Raw genomic sequence first — 20,829 nt, 5'->3', positions numbered from 1 at the left:
GTAGTAATAGTGGTAGTAGTAGTAGTAGTAGTAGTAGTAGTAGTAGTAGTAGTAACGACTGTTGAAGAGATGCTTTCAGTCGGCGCCCTCTTTGTGGAAGTGACTTAAAGATCACGGGCGTAGCTCAACTGGTAGGCGCCTTTGCCTGCTGATCTGAGAGTGCACTTGGGCGTAGTTTCATTAGCCGCTTGGGCTCGTTAATGTTTGACTTTCTTCCAGGCTTTCCCAAACTTTGTGACAAATGTCGTGCAATCATGTGGCCTCACTTCGCCAAGACAAGTATCATCTCGCTAGCACCAAATTCCGTGGATAGTGAACAAACCAGCATTTTATACAGCGTCGTTAAATAACGCATTAGAAATAACTTAAATATTTAATTTTCTCATGTCAACGAGTTACATGAAATGAGTTACAATAGAGGTAGGCCTATATTATTCACAAATGTCGCCTAAGACGCACAAGGAGTGAGAGAGGGAATCGATATGTTGTGTTAGAATACAAAGTTACCCCCGACTGGAAATTGAAATAGGGAACACAATTTATCATTTTTAGTCGATCATTAAAGAGCGATGTGTCAATTGCATAGTTAATTAACGTCGATGGATTTGGTAGAGAGATGGTATTTGGCGAGATGAGACCTCTAGTTATGAATGGAGATTTCTGCCCATCATAAAATACGTTAATATTCTTCTTTCTCAAGGATTAGGCCCAATGGACTGCTCCGTCCTAATGTGAAAATAAGTATCTTGCCGTCTTATTTTCGGTCTGCTTAAACTTCTGTATTCTATCGGTCTATCTATAGTCTCTAATAACATTTTAGGTACCTAGGCGTTCTTCCTTCATTCTTATTATACTATGTTGATACCAGTTGATTTTTGTTCCTCAATTTCCTTGCGAATGTCTATATTTCCCTTTGACCCAAAGGATAAATCCAGCTACCGATCTCAAGCACCTCATTTCAGCGATATCTACGAGATTCTTGAGATTTACCCTCTTGGATCAAAAGAGAAACACAGACATCCGCAAGAAACTATATATTTCATCAAAACTATTATTATTATTATTATTATTATTATTATTATTATTATTATTAATGAACATTTATATTTTTATTTGTAATATTTTCGTCCCTATAATTCTAACTTTGTTATTAGGCCTATTATATACTTATTTTTATGTTTATACAAAATTTATGTGTAAGTTCTAACTTTTACTGAACCAGATTGTACCCGACTACCAGCGCATGCTCATTTCGTGTAACTTTAGTCACCATCATCACATTTAAACAAATATTTTGGATAAAATGTGAATAATATTTTATTATATATGATTTATCATTATTATTATTATTATTATTATTATTATTATTATTATTATTATTTAGTGTGAGTCATCGGCGAAAGATATTTAGAGATTAATAAAGAAGTGTATATAGTATTTGTGGACTTAGAAAAGAAAATAGGTGCGGATTGGAAAGAAATAAGACTGTTGAGTAATCCTTATATGAAACAACGAATCAAAGTCAGAATAGGAGAAGAAATGCCAGATGGAAGTAAAATAGATAGAGTACAAAGATGCCTTTTATCATTTACCCTGTTCAATATCTACTGTTTTTATAACATGGGAGGGGTGATAGTAGGAGGAAGAAGAATAAAGTGTATAAGATTTGCTGCTGATATGGCATTGTTAGCAGTTGAGACGATACTAATGGATATACTACTGGAGCTAAATGACGCTGTGAGCAGTATATGGGATGAAGATAAATGCAAATAGACAAAGAGCATGTTTGTCGGAAGAAAACTGAAGAAGATAAACTTGCGAGTACTAAATGAGGCAGTAGAGCAAATGAACAGCTTCATATACTTGGAGTATACTATAAGCAGTAACATGAGCTGCTGCGGGAAAGTCAATAGGAAGATAGCAATGGCAAAGGAAGCTTTTAATAATAAAAGGAGCATCTTCTGCAGACCTCTAGAAAAAGAACTAAGGGAGAGAATAGAGAAGTGCTTTGTGTGGAGTGTGACATCGTAGGGGCGGAAACATGGACATTACGACGAAGTGAAGAGAAGCGAATAGAAGCATTTCAAATGTGGATATGGAGAAGAATGAAGCGTGTGAAATGGACAGACAGAATAAGAAATGAAACTGTTTTGTGAAGTTGAGTAAAAAAATAATGATGCTGGAACTGATCAGGAAGAGAAAAAGGAATTGGTTGGGTCGCTGGCTAAGAAGACACTGCGTACTGAAGGATGCACTGGGAGGAATGGTGAACGGGAGAAGAGTTCGGGGCAGAAGAAGATATCAGATGATAGACGACATGCAGATACATGGATCATATGCGGAAACTAAGAGGAAGGCAGAAAATAGGAAAGATTTGAGAATGCTGGGTTTGGGGTGAAAAACGTGCCCTAGGGCAGAACACATACAGGGACATCATTTTATTTTTACTTCAATTTTTATTGTACCTGAGCTTTTTGAATGTACATCTCTCCCACCCCTTCTAACAATGCAGTTCAACCGTTCTTCACACAGATCCAAGACCACATAGGCTATACAGTCATAGTAGCCTTACGGTCATAGTAAACAGTACGTTCCAAAAATATGTTCGCGTTTTCCAGTGACGAAAGATCTTTCAATATTAAATCATTTTCGCACAGGTACTGTCGTCCATTTGCCTAAGTCGTATCCCGGTTTCCCCACCAGCTTTTATTCGTCAGCTAGTGGCTGGGCTGACTTAGCTCTTTTCTGAGAGCATTAATTTCTGTTAGGAATTGGACGTCTACGTAATATTATACTCATACAACTGTTTAAAATAACTTAAATAGAAGGGCCTCGTTAAGTAACCACGTGATTTCCTCCCTTTCTACGACCCTACGACATAACCACTTGGACGGACAGTAGATAGTATGTCTGAGTAATTTTATCTTTTCTGATCGGGCAGAAGTGAAGATTGAATTTACAGTACGTAAGGTATTCTTTTATAGAATAGGTACAGAATTATTTCAACATGAGTTACTAGTACGAAAGACGAAACTGGTAATTGGGATTAGGTACAATAATCTATAGTGCGATAATATGCACATTAGAACTGAAGGCTGTATCGAAATGAACGGCCACCATTTTCAAAAATGTGTTTAAATATCCATATTATGAGTCCACACCTGTGGAGCAACGGTTAGCGCGTCTAGCCGCGAAACCAGGTGGCCCGGGTTCGATTCCTGGTCGAGGAAAGTTACGTGGTTGAGGTTTTTTCCGGGGGTTTTCCTCAACCCAATATGAGCAAATGCTGGGTAACTTTCGGTGTTGGACCCCGGACTCATTTCACCGGCATTATCATCTTCATCTCATTCAGACGCTACATAACCTAAGCTGTTGATAAAGCGTCGTAAAATAACCTACTCAAATAAAAAAAATCCATATTATGATTATTTTTCAATTTAACTTCATTCTCTATATTGTACGCTAATGTGCTGTAGACAGTATAATATACACTGCATAATGAATACGTCCACATGGACAGCTCAGTTTGTGAGTAAAAACACTCGTTGTTAATACTGTACTGTACTTTGATTAAACAAAAACCTAATGAAAATAATTAAACTCAAAAGCGCGATATTTCCTAGTTTACGTAAATGGATGAACTACTTTTCTTCCCTCCCATACCTAGTAAAGTGATTTGTTTATATATTACGCCAGTATAATCGAACTCCAGTCGTGGAAGGGATAGCAAACGGCGTTGATCCAGAGGTATACCCAAGTTAATATTAAAAATGTTAATAAAAATAAAATGATATCCCTGTATATGTCTTATATTGGTGACAAGGATGCATGTTACATAAAATCAATGTAGTGTGCCAGACATTGCGCAATTCTTTTCCAGTTGTGAAGTAGAAATTTAAATTTCAAGAACGTGAGATTTTTTCTGTGTGTTTTAAAGAGGCGATTCATAGAGTATTATTCGTGTAACATTATCATGCCTAATATTGGTGACAAGGATGCATGTTACATAAAATCAATGTAGTGTGCCAGACATTGCGCAATTCTTTTCCAGTTGTGAAGTAGAAATTTAAATTTGAAGAACGTGAGATTTTTTCTGTGTGTTTTAAAGAGGCGATTCATAGAGTATTATTCGTGTAACATTATCATGCCTAATTTCTTCTCTAACGTATTTCCCTCCAACGAATAGCGCCGAATGTACCCAAGCATCGTTAAGACTGTCTGGTATAAAAATACGGAGACACGTTGTCCGACACTCGACAGGCAGCACAGCAGTAGCAGAAAGGCTGCTGATGGTTGCCACCCATTTCACTCTGCTGGGTGGTATGGAGCGAGGGGAGAGAGAGAGAGAGAGAGAGAGAGAGAGAGAGAGAGAGAGAGAGAGAGAGACTCTGTTAATGTCCTATAGCAGCGGCAGAGACGAAGGAAATGCACTTCGGAGCGGGATGGGTTGTCGAAAAAACGTCCTTCTCCTCAAAGAAAGGCTCCACGGAATTTCCCATGACTCTTGTACGAGACAATGTGTGGATAACAAGCTGATATACCGATTCCTCGAACGGGTTGTTGCATTAGCAGTATAAAAAACAAAATACGTAAAAGTCGCTTTCGAACTACACTGGCTTACAGTTAAAATTACACACTAAATCATTTTAATTTAACGTAGTTTATTTATAACTTCTAAAGAATTAGTTCTGTATAAAAACAAGTATTTAATATCGATCTATTTATTATTATGTATTTTGATTTATTACAATTATTTATTTAACCTGGTGAAGTTAAGGCCGTCAGGCCTTCTCTGACAGACCATCAGTAGGGATTGGTTATTTCGATACTGGATAATTCGAATTATTGGGTAATTCGAACAAACGCTTATTATCCACTGAAATCCCTATGTAAAAAGGAACTCATATTTAGGCCGTGTCTCAAAGCTACATTTTCAACTGAAGTGAACTAGATTGTTGACTAAATAGCCGGATGTGACGTCAGACGTTATGATCCAAAGCTACATAGTGCATAGCAATCGAGTCCGTAGTAGCTAGTAAACGAAAATGCTTGCTTGATTGTTGACTTGTTCACTAAACAAACATGGATACCTCATCAGCAATTGGGGTTATTAAATCTGAAAACGCTTTGGAACTGAAATAATGTAAATATAATGTAGAATAACACGTTAACTTTGAACACTGGCATTGTTAGTACCTTCTGTACAATGTTTTAAACATTATTGTAGTATATGAAGTCCTTATCTTTTCCACATAATTCGTATTGAAACTGCACTAGGACACTGCCTTCTTAATTTAGAGCTGCATCGTGATGTCATGGTTTTTAGAAAAATAATCTATGAAGAAGGCCGTGTTTCAAGCATACATGTCCAAAGCTCCCTAGTGCGTAGTTTACAAGTCACGTAGTTGCTAGTCACTAGTGTGTAGTGTGGACTTGAGCTTTGAGACACGGCCTTAATTCTCTATGATGATTGTAAGGGTGCATAAAAATCTACATTTTTATATGCACGTACGCGCTATTTATTTTTCATTACGGTATATTGCATCTGGGTTCTCTACTATTATATTCTTATTAATCAGGTTATCATTTTAATTATTGTGAGGGTGCATAAATGTAATCATTTTTATTTACACGAAGAATAATTTATTTTTCATTAGAATATACTGTATTCAGTTTCTCTATCGTTATATTATTATCAATTCAGTTATTTTTATAATTGTTATGAAATTACAACTGTGTCCATGTATGGTGGGTCCCTATCACCACGGCATGGCGCGTCCTCAGGTTGCGGATAGAGGAGACGGCCTCCAGATATGGAGGGTAGCTGCGAATATATTGAATAAGCAGTCGTGGACAGCCGATAAGGGGTGGTCCTCCAGCTTGGGGGTTGGGCGAAGGGCTAACAACCCATCACCGTAAAAAACAGCTTGTTACGAATTCCTACAGTAAGCCTCGGAATAGGACTGATTCTCTGGCACGACCACAGCAAAGGAATAAGGTTTTGAGATTTGGCACTTGGAACGTAACTAGTCTTTATAGAACAGGAGGGGTAACATTAGTAGCAAAAAAACTAGCTAGATATAGAATAGACTTTGTGGGAGTACAAGAGGTTAGGTTAGATGGGAATGGCATATCACAAATAGGAGATTACTTGTTGTATTATGGGGAAGGAAACAATAATCACCAATTAGGAACAGGATTCTTTGTACATAAAAGAATAAAATCAGCAGTAAAAAAGGTCGAATTTATCAGTGACAGGTTATCATATTTAGTACTTAAGGGTAGATGGTGCGACATCATAGTTATAAATGCTCACGCCCCTACAGAAGAGAAAGACGACTATATAAAGGATAGCTTCTATGAGGAATTGGAACATACTTTTGATCAGTTCCCTAGATATCATATGAAAATTTTATTGGGGGATTTCAACGCTAAAGTAGGACGGGAGGATATTTTTAGACCAACTATTGGAAAAGAGAGCCTACACGCAATTAGTAGTGACAATGGAGTTAGATTAGTCAACTTTGCCACATCGAAAAATTTAATTGTCAAAAGTACAACATTACCCCATAAGGATATACATAAATATACTTGGACTTCTCCAGATGGATTGACACACAACCAAATAGATCACGTCTTGATAGATAAACGGAGACATACTAGTATAGTAGATATTCGAACTTTCAGAGGTGCAGACTGTAATTCTGACCATTATTTGGTGATTGGAGAATTAAGAGAAAGATTATCAGTAGCCAAGCGAGTAGAGCAACAAGTTAATACTACTAAATTCAATATTTTGAAATTAAAGGACGAGGAAGCTAAGCAAAATTATCAGGTCGAAATTTCGAATAGGTTTGCCACTTTAGAAAGTTCCGACGAAGTTGAGAAAGAATTAGATGTTAATAGCGTGTGGGAAAATATCAGAGATAGTATCAAAATTGCAGCTGAGCAGAGCATAGGTTATTATGAAACTAAGAAAAAGAAACCGTGGTTTGATGAAGATTGTTGCATGGTAGTAGAAAGAAGGAAACAGGCAAAATTGAAATTCTTACAGGATCCAGTTGAGGAGAAGAGAGATAATTATTTCAATGAAAGACGGGAAGCAAGTCGTACACTTAGGAATAAAAAGAGAGGTTACTTGAAGGAAAAACTGAATGAGGTAGAAACAAATAGTAAGAATAAAAACATTCGAGATTTATATAAGGGTATAAAGGAATTTAAGAACGGATATCAGTCAAGGGTAAACGTGATCAAGGATGAGAATGGTGACTTGCTTGCAGACTCTTCATCAATCCTAAACAGATGGAAAAACTATTTTGCGCAACTACTAAATGTACATAGGCCAAATAGAAATGATCGGGACGATATTGAAATACAAACTGCTGAGCCATTTATACCCGAACCCACGATTTCAGAAGTCGAAATTGCGATAGAAAATCTGAAAAAGTACAAGTCTCCAGGTATGGATCAAATTCCAGCAGAATTAATACAAGAGGGTGGAAGTGCATTATATAGCGAAATTTATAAACTTGTACTTGCTATTTGGGAAAAGGAAATTGTACCAGAACAATGGAAGGAGTCCATAATTGTACCTATTTTTAAAAAGGGGGACAAAACGAACTGTGGTAACTTTCGAGGAATATCACTTTTGTTGACGTCGTACAAAATTTTGTCCAATATTCTTTTGAGGAGATTAACTCCGTACGTAGATGAAATTATTGGGGATCATCAGTGCGGTTTTCGGCGTAATAGATCGACTATTGATCAGATTTTTTGTATTCGGCAGATAATGAGAAAAAATGGGAGTATAAGGGTACAGTACATCAGTTATTCATAGATTTCAAAAAGGCATATGACTCGGTTAAGAGGGAAGTATTATATGATATTCTTATTGAATTTGGTATTCCCAAGAAACTAGTTCGATTAATTAAAATGTGTCTCAGTGAAACATACAGCAGAGTCCGTATAGGTCAGTTTCTATCTGATCCTTTTCCAATTCACTGCGGGCTAAAGCAGGGAGATGCACTATCACCTTTACTTTTTAACTTCGCTTTAGAATATGCCATTAGGAAAGTTCAGGATAACAGGCAGGGTTTGGAATTGAACGGGCTACATCAGCTTCTTGTCTATGCAGATGACGTGAATATGTTAGGAGAAAATACACAAACGGTTAGGGAAAACACGGAAATTTTACTTGAAGCAAGTAAAGCGATCGGTTTGGAAGTAAATCCCGAAAAGACAAAGTATATGATTATGTCTCGTGACGGGAATATTGTACGAAATGGAAATATAAATATTGGAGATTTATCCTTCGAAGAGGTGGAAAAATTCAAATATCTTGGAGCAACAGTAACAAATGTAAATGACACTCGGGAGGAAATTAAACGCAGAATAAATATGGGAAATGCCTGTTATTATTCGGTTGAGAAGCTCTTATCATCCAGTCTGCTGTCCAAAAATCTGAAAGTTAGAATTTATAAAACAGTTATATTACCGGTTGTTCTATATGGCTGTGAAACTTGGACTCTCACTCTGAGAGAGGAACATAGGTTAAGGGTGTTTGAGAATAAGGTGCTTAGGAAAATATTTGGGGCTAAGCGGGATGAAGTTACAGGAGAATGGAGAAAGTTACACAACACAGAACTGCACGCATTGTATTCTTCACCTGACATAATTAGGAACTTGAAATCCAGACGTTTGAGATGGGCAGGGCATGTAGCACGTATGGGCGAATCCAGAAATGCATATAGAGTGTTAGTTGGGAGACCGGAGGGAAAAAGACCTTTAGGGAGGCCGAGACGTAGATGGGAGGATAATATTAAAATGGATTTGAGGGAGGTGGGGTATGATGATAGAGACTGGATTAATCTTGCACAGGATAGGGACCGCTGGCGGGCTTATGTGAGGGCGGCAATGAACCTTCGGGTTCCTTAAAAGCCATTTGTAAGTAAGTAAGTAAGTATTACAACTGTGTAGACATGACAGAATACTCAATAAAAGCATAAAAGTGATGATCATGTATTTGCACAAATGTAAATTTATTTTTCATTAGAACAAGACATTGTTTGGTGAAAGTACTTGTAAAAATGATGACTTTCTATTTCCACATAGGTACAGATCCAGAAACAGAATTCGGGTGGCCCAAATTTTGTTTCTGGATCTGTACAATATATTTTTTCATTTAAACAAGACAGTATGTTTACCGAAAGTATAAAACTGGTGATCTTGTATTTGTACAATGTTAAATGTACCTATTTTTCATTAAAGGAAGACAGAATATTTATTGAAATTACATGCAAAAGTGATTATTTTCTATTTGCACAAAAGGACACTTCATTTTAAAAGTAATTTTAATGATGTTCTTAATATTGTAGTTGTAATCACCTGGTAATGGGGAGGAGGTCTGTTGCCCTTATCTCTACCAAGCTAAATAAATAAATAAATAAATAAATACCAAATAAACACCACTTACTTTTCATTAATACAAATCAAAATATGTATCAAAAGTATAAAATTGATGATCTTGTATTTTCACAAAGGTACAATGTATATTTCATAAAAATATATTGTATTTAGCTTCTCTAGTGTTAATTACTTTATCTTTATGATGACTGCAAGGCAGAATGTTTAGTGAAAGTATGAAAATTATTATATTGTTTTTTGCTTAGCCTTCGCGCTGGCTGCTGACTGCACGCTGACCAAGATCACGCGTTCACAGCAATGCGTTCCAATTACGAAACATAACTCGTTAAATATTAGGGATAGGACCCATGTTTATGTGACTTTTTTTGCTCAGAATGTCTTCAGAAATAAGCTCCGTAAAAGACGGTAAATCCTCGTGAATTACTCTGTATAATTGATCGCGATGTTTTTCTGAAACTTTATAATAATCAGTGGCGCTACAGCCCGTGAAGGGCCTAGACCGACCAGCCGGCTGCTGGCCTCACGCCCACATGCCGAAGCAGAGGTGGACGATCATCCAACCGGAATGGAGGTATCGTGTGGTTAGCACGATGATCCCCCCAGCCGTTATAGCTGGTATTCGCAACCGGATTTCGCTACCTATCGTAGCTCCCCAAGTGCATCACGATGCTGGGTGGGCACTGGTCCCATACACTGGCCGAAATTTCATGAGAAAATTTCTTCCCCCAATGAAGACTCGAACCAGCGCGCATTCCGTAACGCGGGTCCTAGGCGGGATGCTTTAGACCGCGACGCCACGGCGCGGGACGTTCTGAAACTTTACAGAACAACTATTAAAAGGTAAGGCAATACCTATATCTCTATAACGAATATTACGTATAAGATACATTCGATTTCAAGTATTGCTTTTCGTGGCTCGTTACTTACCGCCTGGCATTACAAATGAATCAGGAAAACGGAACGCAGCAAAGAACAACAGTTTTTGATATCTGGAGGCATCTTTATTTAAATTTTTCGGATCTAGATGAAGTTTTATGAAAGCCAATTCAAAAATAATTACTTTCTTTAAAAATACTTTCTCTAGAGGGAAATGATTTATAAGAAAAAAAATTTTCAGCGAAGTTGTTTAAAAATATAAATAAGAACGTGTAATAGCCAACAAATGGAAGATAATTAGAAACTCGTCTGCAAGATTACTTTATTCCAAAGCAATCTGTTTCGTTACGGAACAGTTAATTATGCACTACTCAGGCAAGGACATTAAAACACGGGCAGGGGAGTGTCCGGCTTCCTCGCTTTCTTTTCAATACAAATTAATCAGCGAAAATAATAAACTTATGTACGTAGGTTACAGTTGAACTCATAAACCTCAGAACCAGGCAATAGCTGACTTTTATGAGATAGGTTCTGCCAACTGAGGGTGAACAGGCCATGGCAGACCTGTCAATACATGTAATATACACAGATAATATATCTCTTCCTCTCTGTAGTAATATTCATGGCTTCCAACGTAGGTAAAGCGGCAGCAGATAAAAATTATTTTTTTTTCGCAAGGTATATTCAGATATAGAGCAATGATCACTATCAGACAGGAACCTCAATTATTCTATTGACGGAGATATACACAATATTGCACAGAGGAGTGGCCATACAAATGTGGGTTTTGTGAACCTTTTCCAGAGGATGACAAGCCGTGGGTGAATAGAAGGGTTAAGAGTGTAAATCTGCGGATTGACTTGGCTCACAAGGAAACGTTCTGATGGGGGCAGATAAAAATGTTAATTTTTTTTCTTCCACCATGTTAATAATGTCAAAAGAAGTGCTTATACAAATTTTGGCCACTCGACCGCAATTATGAGGACATCTAGAAAGTGACTTTCCCTGGGGACGTTTATAGAAAAAAGCACAATTGCATGAAAATATTTATTGAAACAGATATAGCAATTGTTGCGCTATTTTTCAACATATCCCCTACTGGAATTGAGACATTTGTCATACCATGGGATCAATTTTTGTGTCGTGAGAAGTCAGCCGCCTCAGATCGGAACCACCATTTGACTGCGTCTGCACCTCTCTCTGTCGATCCCATGATATGAGAAATGTCTCAGTTCGGATGGAAAATATGTTGAAAATAGCTCAACAATTGCTGTGCCCGTTCCAATACATTTGTCCACTGAAACTGTGTTTTTTTTCTGTTAGCGTCCCCTGGCGAACCTATTTTTTACGGCCCTCGTAACTGCGGTCGAGTGGTCAAAATTTGTATAAGCACTTCTTTTGACATTATTAACATGGTGGAAGAAAAAAATTAACTTTTTTATCTGCCCCATCAGAACGTTTGCTTGTCAGTTGGAGGAGGACATGGCCCACATTAATACTGTATTATAGACACATCCTCCATTATAAAAGATAAATACACTAAATTAGTATTACATTATAACAAAACCAACATAATTCAATTTAAATCCTGTCCAAATTCAATCTCGCAAATTACAAGTGCAATAATTAACAATAGGTCCCTAATAGAAACAACAACAGCAAAATTTCTTGACTTAAAAATCGGTAATGTGTTAAATTGGAAAAATCATATTAATGAAATGACCTAAATTCAGCATGTTTTGCTATTAGATATATGCAAAAGATATTAAATATCAGTACCTTAAAAACAATATGAAGAGTCCACTGCAAAAATGGGGAATGTCGAATGTATTGAATTTTACCACTTTTTGTGTGGTATGTCAATTCTTAAACACGATGTAGATCTGGAACTATCATTTTTCTTGCAGTGCAACAAAGTGTATTACATTCTAATCCCTTTGATCTATAGTTCTGAACCTTCATCTCCTTTTTCACAAATTTACGACATTCCCCCTTTTTGCAGTGGACTCTTCATATACTTTGCATACTTCCACTCGGTAATGAGTTTTGGAATAATATTGTTGGGAAATTCCACAGAGAGTAACAGTATATACTTACTAGAAAAAAGAGTAATTAGAATAATGGTAGGTGCCAAATCTAGGGGATCGTGCAGGACTATTTTCAAGAAACTACATATAATGCCCATGGCTTGTCAATATATTTTTCATTAATAATGTACCTCATATGTAACCGTGAAAACTTTGTAACTAATTCAACTGTTCATAGCCTAAATACGCGTCGAAAAAATGACTTTCATACTCTATTCAAGTCTATCACGCTATCAAAAAGGAGTGCGTTCTATGGCAGTAAAAATTTGTAATAGCCTCCCTATGGATATAAAAAATGAAACTCAAAACATAAGATTATAATATAGGTCCAGATTAAAGAAGTACCTAATTTCTCACGCGTTTTATTCTGTAGGTGAATTCGTAACATTCAACAGCGCTTGATAAAATTGATACTAAAACTTTGTGTTGTACTGTAAACCTCTTCCGTATATATTTCAACTAGACTGTGACTATAAATAATGGGCCATATTCATAGACATTCTTAGCGCGGGCTTCCGGTGGATGATCATCGAACTAACGTTTTTCGTATTCATAAACCAGTGTTAGCGATATGATACGATATGAATCCTGTACAAGTAATCAGTCTACAGCCGGGGCTAATTTAGCACGCTCGTAGCGCGGGCTAGCGAAATGTCTATGCATAGCACCCTAAGACTTTATAGTAGTATTAAGTTTATTGATTTGTTCCAAAGTCTAGCTGTGAAGCAATGTACGAATACCATGGAATGTTAATAAATACAATAAACTACAATAAATCTGCAGTGCTTGGGAAAAGTGACATAAGTCAGTCTGGTATATGTCGGTTTGATTTTTTTCTGTATGAATTATTGTAATGGGAGGAATACCTACAGTATGTATTTTTTTCCAAGCGAACAGATGTTCCGTAAGTTGTCAATATATTATCAAAAAAGGTTTGTGGAAACTGACTTGTGTCACCTTTCCCGAGCACTACAGAAATTATATACGATATTCCGCAAGAAGTATTAAGTACACACTCTCTTATTAACCCATTAAGCACGGAATTTTTCACTTTTTCCATATTTTTCACCTAATTTGCTACAAATACATATTAAAGTAACCAAAATAATCAGTTTCTTTTTTATTTTTAACAATGTAGTATAATAAATACAGGTCCTAGCCATACGATCACGTTAGTCCTATAAATGCACATTTTATAAAAACAGATATTAACTGTAAGAATACGTTTCTTTCCTAAAAAAAATGGTTGTTTTTACATACTTGGATCTTACTTCGTGTGGAAAGTCACAAAACGTGATACACATAGTTCAACTTCACATTTCTTGCATTGTGTGCGACCTACACTTGAGCAGAATTTGCCTGCATATCTTCGCCTTTTATTATCTGGGACAGGTTCAACGAAATTATATTTTCGATCAAACCTCACATCAGCAAGTGTGGGCCCACCAGATTTCTAGGTTGAAGGGCGTCTGGGATCCTTAACAGATATTTTGCTAACACTGAAAATATGTTTGCACAATTTTCCTTCTGAAGTTCAGATGAGTAATGTTAGAACCAGTCCATCTCATAAGTAGCCATGCATTGCAATGTCCATCATCCAGGTGAATATAGGTCACCGCCATTTCTTGCTTCTTATTTCGATATCATATGTGGGCATATTTTAATCCATTAGGTCATTTCCTCCCATGTATTGTATATTGTGATAAAATTTGGACGTTGAACTTTGATTACTTTTTTTCTGAGCGTTAATACCGACCAGCTGATGTCATTGGATTGATTCCATGTACTGCTGGGGCTACAGTTACAACTGAATTGCTCATCCACCTTGCCAGTAACACTGTTTCACAACTACTGTAAGTGTAGTCGCAGACAACCTGATAAGCAAAATATTTCAGCTAAGGTACTACTGTCAATTTTTTTCGTGTAGACATACATGTATTGTCACTAAAAATACAATCTTCAGCCCTGATTATAAGGTTTCATTTTTAATCTGTTTCATTCAATAACTTTTGTAAGTCATCATAAATACAATTGAAAAGTGTGATCCCAAAACTCACTCAGTCTATTTAGCCCTTTTTATGATATATACCAGGGTTGCCAAAACGCCTGCAGTGCGTGCTCTCATGATTTTTTTTTATTTTTAGTAGGTTATTTTAAGACGCTTTATCAAAATCTGAGGTTATTTAGCGTCTAAATGAGATGAAGGTGATAATGCCGGTGAAATGAGTCCAGGGTCCAACACCGAAAGTTACCCAGCATTTGCTCATATTGGGTTGAGGGAAAACCCCGGAAAAAACCTCAACCAGGTAAATTTCCCCACCGGGAATCGAACCCGGGCCACCTGGTTTCGCGGCTAGACGCGCTGACCGTTACTCCACAGGTGTGGACGCTCTCATGAACCCGCAAAATATTTCCTTAAGAGAAATGATTGTATTGTATCTTGCTGATAAGTGAACCTTGTTGGATTTGTATTGCTTGTAGTATGAGAACGTAATTCAGGCGTTCTTACATCCCTGATTTATATATAACTGTGTTTGAGACCTCTACCAATATATATTTTAAGCTTCTGTTCTTCCAAAACAACGCAAATTTTTGTCTAAAAATGTACTTAACGCGTTTCGGGATCACACTTTTCAATTAGAAAAAAATTATTGAGCGTTCTGTTGAGGCTTGTAATATTTCTATGTTCATTCGCCAGATAACTCTGTTAAGAATAATCAGAATTTAAACTGTACCTATTGTCTAACGGTCTTACTAATAAAAACTCTATATACAGACGTTCAACTGTCTTACACTTATACATTGAGTAACTCGTTTATACGTCGTGTGTAAATTCCTTAATAATAATCACTACATACGTCGAGTATAACTGTTACACAGCTACGTCATAGTTTCGTCATTACTTCATTACGAAAGGTAATAGAATATCTGAGGTTCTTTACTGCATCCGGTAGAGCGCTCTAGTGTGCCGTGTTAAGTATCGATAGTACAACTGGCTCTGATCGATTACCACTCTATATTTTGGTCAAAGAGTACAAGCTACAGCAATATTATTCAAATTATTCTGTGCTCTTTGTTTGTTCGTCTGTGGTTACAAGGCAACCATTATCATAAAATGACAGTCGATACGAACAGCTGTTAGAGGGGCGGCCATTTTTTCTCTATATACAACGATTAAACAAGGGGTTTCGTGTATATAACTACTGCAAAGGAATTCCCATTGTATAGATACAGACTGTTTATACATCCATTGCTTATGCATGGTTTATTAGTAACGTTTTCTGTCTCAACTCTGCATAAGCCTAGTATAAAAACTATACACGGTTTATTAGTAAGACTGTAAAACGATAATATTTTTTGGAGGAAACTCGCCGTAGTTGGACTCTTTGATCAGAGTTACCCAGAGGCAGATGAAAAACGTGTCCGACTAATATGCTGAAGACTCAATTATGTAAGAGGAGTTGATATATTAACTATCTCTACAGAGATTCGTGCACAGTTAATTAACTATTCTGTGACGAATTCAAGTGGAATTAATTAAACATTTTTTCCCACTTTTTATTCCGTAGAAATGCTATACATCGTAAGTAATTCGTCATAGATTAAGTTAATGCACCTCAAAATAATGCTGTAATATATACGCATATACGAGTACATGGGAATGGAAAAATTTTGATTGATGCAGTTTTCAGAAGTCTTTGGACCTCTCTATACTAAGTGCAGGTGTTACATGAGCGCGAACACTGACACTGAGAGTCCCATTATCAAGACAGTAAAGGAGATGAATGTCCGAGTCTGCAATCATCATTTGTAACCTGGACCGTCTTCACAGGGGACTCCAAAAATTACTTCTTCGTGATATCTCTATTGACGAGAACAATCCTATTTGGCTGTCATTCTTTCAAAAAGAAATAATAATTTAATAATACTGGAGATAATTCTGTGTGAGTTAAAAGGGGCAAAATAAACTGAAATAGACATGAAGACGAAAGAAAAGTGACAAAAATATAAGTAAAAACCCCCTCCCAAAACAAAATACATTGGAACCTCAGTTAATAGTACATTATGCAACGAGCCTATAATGATAGTAATTAAGACGCGAAGATGTTTATGAAACGAGCGCAAGCGAGTTTCATAATTTTCATACGACGTCTTAATTACCATTATAGGCAATTTTCATACGACTTTTTATGCTCGACCATATTTCTAATTTGAAATTATTCATACGTTTTCATGTTATTCTTATGTAACTGGGGAGCGAACTGACCTTGTGCATTCTCGTAAATTGTGAGATGTGCGCAGACGCGAAAGTATTGATTTTTTCCGGGCAACGAATGTCGACGACCTTGATATAATCTAGAAAGTAAGATAAACGTTAAACTTGATATAACCTTGAAATTGAATTCGACATTGAAAAACGAGATGACAAATTGAATTTATTTGAATATTATTTAAAATTAACGCTAATTATTATAGTAACAGTCGACCTGGTTGGCAAGTTGGTATAGCGCTGGCCTTCTATGCCCAAGGTTGTGGGTTCGATCCCGGGCCAGGTCGATGGCATTTAAGTGTGCTTAAATGCGACAGGCTCATGTCAGTAGATTTGCTGGCATGTAAAAGAACTCCTGCGGGACAAAATTCCGGCACATCCGGCGACGCTGATATAACCTCTGCAGTTGCGAGCGTCGTTAAATAAAACATAACATTTAACATTATAGTAACAGAACATAACCTTCTGCGACAGTATTGGATTTCCAGCCTGCGTGACGTTTTGCTAGTTGTCTTTCGATTGGATATCCGAAAATAATGGAAAACCTGAACTTTAATGAATAGGTGTACTTTAATGACATGCATTAAAAGACTGCTACCAGGTGTATAATTACTGCATTACGGCATGGTCGAGCATAAATACATTTATTTAATGTATCTGTATACGTATTCTTCTTCAATGTAATAAAGCATTATCAACAAAACATGTCCTTAAAATTTATTGTACAACTGACTGGTAATTATAGAATTTTACCTATTAAAACAATGACAACCATCATTTTGTAATAATTTAATTATTATTTTGACAATTGTAATTAAACCATATTATGCCTGAGCAGCAACTGTGAGTGTGGAAATGTCAGTTCTGTGACATGTTACTGACTACAAAGTCAAAAGCATTTATATTGTTGTTTAGCAATTGAAAAGAGTGAAACACAATATTTGGCAGGAATAAATGTTAGCACACCCCTATCATTTATTAATTTATTGCAAAATATAGCCATTGAATTGTTTCGTTAATGCTTTAAAGATGATTTAAATCAGTCCCTAATAGTCAATGTCAGTTCAGTGACATACTACAAGCCATATAAGTATCCACTTGATGACAGCAAGAGTCAGGAACAGCTCTTCAGTTGTTTGGTATGGGCGAAATTGTAGGAGTATGCAGTGAATGGTGATTTGTAATTTTTACATTAAAGAAAGAAAAACATACGTAACTGTTTTCCGGTGAGTACCTATATATATATTACCAGTCAGCTCTGAGATGCATAGTTAAATTCTGTAAAATATGTAAAATGTGACATGCAGATTTATGTTAACAGTCAGATATGTGCATATTCAACATAATCCTAAACCCAGTAATCAACATGAGATTTAAGAGATAAATTGAAAATTGAATTTTTCAGTTCTGTGACTGTCCGTTCTGAGGAGTCACAGAACTGAAAATTTTGTGGATATTATTATATTAACAATTGTAGAATGAAATAAAATTTTCTTCTAAAATAATCGTGGCCAGTTATGTAACACTGATCTACACGTTAACAATAATGCAAAGAAAAAAACTAAATAAATACATAATTTAAAATATATGTGAAATGTATCTCATTTTGTCCGAATTTTTTTAATTTTAGCCTTATACCGTAAAAGCTAGCAAATTTATGATTATAGATTTTAAAGCTCGTGTTTACTTAACTATTTCCCTCTCAATATGTATGCCTATACATCCATTTCTTGTACGTCGAACGTGGCAACCGATTGACGACTGAAGTGAGCGAAAAGTTTCATGTTTTAAATAATTCTGTAACAATTTGTAAAATGTTCACTAGGAAATAAAATAACTAACATAGAAAGCTGTTTACTTACGCTTTAATTTACATACATGTTCGCACTGACTATCTTTTACAGATATCGGTTCCGAATTACTGTCATTTAATAATGTTAAAATGTGGAGTAACGGTTAGCAAGTCTGGCCGTGAAACCAGATGGCCCGGGTTCGATTTCCGGTCGGGGCAAGTTACCTGGTTGAGGTTTTTTCCGGGGTTTTCCCTCAACCCAATATGAGCAAATGCTGGATAACTTTCGGTGTTGGACCCCGGACTCATTTCACCGGCATTATCACCTTCTTCTCATTCAGACGCTAAATAACCTAAGCTGTTGATAAAGCGTCGTAAAATAACCTACTAAAATTAAAAAAAAAAAATGTTATAAACCAGCATGATAATTTTTTGCCTAGCGCAGGCTCGTAGAAAAGCATTATTCAAAGTTGAAAAGAAAATTTACGACTATTGCAAACACAAAAATAGAAATTATATTTGGGACACTATTTTAACCCATCAACGCCCAGTGGTCTATTTATAGACCCTTGCACAATCGAGTACATTAGATTTTTATTAGCGCCCCATTGATTCAATATTAATGATCATTATAAATATATCATGTAAGATGTTAACTAAACTTGCCAACATTTTATCCTCCTTCAAAAATAAGAATTCATTAAGGTATCTTAGTTCGAATTAGTTAGGTATAAATGCTGTCGCACTGTGTAAAGAATATAATTAATTTTCCTTATTATAATGTCTCGATATTGTTATTGATTTGTGATTTAGTAGTGTCAAGGTTACTACTATTGCGTAGACCGCTGGGCACTTATGATATCACGTGAAAATAACAGTGGAGAAAGGTGTGTCATTGCACTCTGTACCGCAACAGCTGATATCAGCAAGTGACTGTCGGCAGTAGTACTGTGCTCTTGCAAGTAGATTAGCATCTGAAAGATGATTAGCACCTATTCGATCCCCAGAACGTGTTATTGTATGCCCTAAATTGGAAATAAATGTGATACGGTGTACGTCTGCAGTGTATACATTTTTGAACAATAGATATAGTCCTTTTTACTTCTAAGTACAGTGGTCTATAAAATATGCAGTAATACTTCTCGACCAATAAAGAAAACCATGCATCCTATTTTCACAACATATTATAACAATAAACAGGAAAAAATTCAATATTGTAATGGTACGATATATTGCTGTCACTTGCTGTGGCGTCTTTCTAAGGCATCCTGTCTAGAACTTGCGTTACGGAATTCACGCTGGTTCGAGTCCTCATGGGGGAAGAAATTTTGTCATGAAATTTCAGCCAGTGTATGGGACCGGTGCCCACCCAGCATCGTGATGCACTTAGGGAGCTACAATAGGTAGCGAAAATCCGGTTTCGCAAACCAGCTATAACGGCTGGGAGGATCATCGTGCTAACCACACGACACTTCCATTCTGATTGGATGATCGTCCACCTCTGCTTCGGCATGTGGACGTGAGGTCAGCAGTCGGCTGGTCGGTCTTGACCCTTCATGGGCTGTAGTGCCAAGGATTTATTTTTTACGATATATTGCTTCATTTTCCTTCGTAATAATATGTCAGATGGTATCACTTTTGACTAATTTCTTCTGTGGCCAACATCACATTGAGGTTTTATATCCCCTGTGTAAAAAATCTCCGGTAAGGACACAGCTGAAATGGCGTCAGTAATAGGCACGACTTAGTCTTAGGCAGCAGAGTTGTGCTGAATGTGCTCGATTGCATTGTACATCCTCATGCTCACGACACGTAATTTGATATTTTTTTTTATAAGTAGAGACCTTTTGCTCCACCTTCAGGAACTTGGTTTCCGGGTTACAGGAACTGTGAGAGAACAGAATGGATGCTTTTACTCTTCAGGATACGAAATTACTACAGAATGCAGTACGAGAGTTATACGATTATACATTTGACACTAATAGTGAAATTCTATTCGTGAAGTGGGATGACAACAGATGTGTACCTGTAGGATCAAACTTTGATGTAAGGGCTTCTGCAAGCAGGTGGGACAGAAATGTAAGACAGAATATAAGTGTGCATCAACCGCAGGTCATATATTTTTAGTAAGTTATTTTATGACACTTTATCAACATCTTAGGTTATTTAGCGTCTGTATGAGATGCAGATAATAATGCCAGTGCCATGAGTCCGGGGTCCAGCACCGAAAGTTACCCAGCATTTGCTGAGAAAACTCCGGAAAAATCTCAACCAGGTAACTTGCCCCGACCGGAATCGAACCCGGGCCACCTGGTTTCGTGGCCAGATGCGCTAACCGTTACTTCACAGGTCATAAAGAAATACGGTAAGTACATGGGTGG

Source organism: Periplaneta americana, chromosome 10 (assembly GCF_040183065.1).
Source record: "Periplaneta americana isolate PAMFEO1 chromosome 10, P.americana_PAMFEO1_priV1, whole genome shotgun sequence".
Taxonomy (NCBI): domain Eukaryota; kingdom Metazoa; phylum Arthropoda; class Insecta; order Blattodea; family Blattidae; genus Periplaneta; species Periplaneta americana.
This window is presented reverse-complemented; position numbering follows the sequence as displayed.